Here is a 1,848-nt window from a genome sequence, read left to right as displayed (position 1 = left end):
TTTGCCCCCAGCCTCAGGAGGCTGATCATTCCACTGAGCCCAGAGCTCTCCCCATCCCCGCTGGGGGCAGCCTCCAGCTCGCCTGCACAGATCATTATGGATTTATTTTTGCAGGGCCCCCTAAGCTGGAGGCCTTGGGCTGCAGCCCCTAAAGGCCCCGAGTTAATCGGCCCTGGCCGCCAACCATCACAAATGATTGCTATTCATGCTGGTATTGTTTATTATTTATATTACATTAGTGTCTGAATGCCCCAAATCAAGGTTGGTGCCTATTGTGCTGCATGTTGTACAAACACAAGGGATAGTCCCTGCCCCAAAGAGCTTACAGTCTAAATATTGTATAATATTACAGGCTAAGAGTACACAGTCAAAATCTAAATATCGCTTAACCAGTTTACAGCCACTTGCTTCTTACCCTGTCATTATTTCTCTTTATCTTTCACATGGGACCTTATGAGAAACTTTAAAAAAAAAACAACTATATTTTGTTCACCTTCTTATAAGCAAGTGGCAGAAGATCATAGAGGATAAGACTGGAAGGGACCTCAGGAGGTCATCTAGTCCAACGCCCTGCTCAAAGCAGAACCAACCCCAACTAAATCATCCCAGCCAGGGCTTTGTCAAACCGCACCTTAAAAACCTCTAAAGATGGAGATTCCACCACCTCCCTAGGTAACCCATTCCAGTGTTTCACCACCCTTCTAGTGAAAAAGTATTTCCTAATATCCAACCTAGACCGTCCCACTGCAACTTGAGACCATTGCTCTTAGTTTTGCCATCTACCACCGAGACCAGCCTAGTTCCATCCTCCCTGGAACCTCCTTTCACGTAGTTAAAGGCTGCTATCAAATCCCGCCTCATTCTTCTCTTCTACAAACTAAACAAGCCTAGTTCCCCCAGCCTCTCATAAGTTTTGTGCTCCAGCCCCCTAATCATTTTTGTTGCCATCCACAGAACTATTTCCAATTTTTCCACAGCCTTTCTGTAATGGGGGGGGGGGGGGGCGGGCAAAATTGGACACTGTACTCCAAACAAAGCCTCACCAGTGCCAAATAGAAGGGAGTAATCACTTCCCTTGATCTGCTGCCAATGCTCCTACTAATGCAGCCCAATATACCATTAGTCTTTTTGTCAACAAGGGCATACTGTTGACACATGTTCAGCTTCTTGTCCCCTGTAACCCCCAGGTCCTTTTCTGCAGAACTGCTGCCTTGCCTGTCGGTCCCCAGTCTGTATCAGTGCATGGGATTTTTCCATCCTAAGTGCAGGACTCTGCACTTGTCCTTGTTGAATCTCATCAGATTTTTTTGGCCCAAACCTCTAAATCACTTTGTATCCTACTCTATAGTCCAGCGTATCTTCCACTGCCCCCAGATCATTAATGAAGATGTTGAACAAAACCATCCCCAGCACCGACCTCTGGGGCATTCCGCTTGTGACCGGCTGCCAACTCGCCATCGAGCCATTGATCACTACCCGTTGAGCCTGATGATCTACCCAGCTTTGTATCCATCTTATAGTCCATTAATCCAACACATACTTCTTTAGCTTGCTAAGAAGAATACTGTGGGAGACCTTTTCAAAAGCTTTGCTAAAGTCAAGGTATATCACGTCCACCGCTTTCCTCATATCCACAGAACCAGATGAGAAATTCTGGACAAGTGGGGAATGTCTAGTGGATCCATAAGGGAATGGTGTTGGAAATAGTCTTCTATAATGTCTTCAGTAGTGTTTGGTAAGGGCATGTTAATTAAATTCAAATATACTAAATTTGGAGGTGTAGCAAATACCAGTGAAGATAGAGAATACAAAGAGACACAGAGAGAATAGAAATATGGGGAGGTAACC

Source organism: Emydura macquarii, unplaced genomic scaffold (assembly GCF_026122565.2).
Source record: "Emydura macquarii macquarii isolate MOO-44397 ecotype Brisbane River unplaced genomic scaffold, CSIRO-AGI_Emac_v2 contig_71, whole genome shotgun sequence".
NCBI classification, from domain to species: domain Eukaryota; kingdom Metazoa; phylum Chordata; order Testudines; family Chelidae; genus Emydura; species Emydura macquarii.
The sequence above is the reverse complement of the archived record's forward strand: the minus strand, read 5'-3'. Positions refer to the sequence as shown.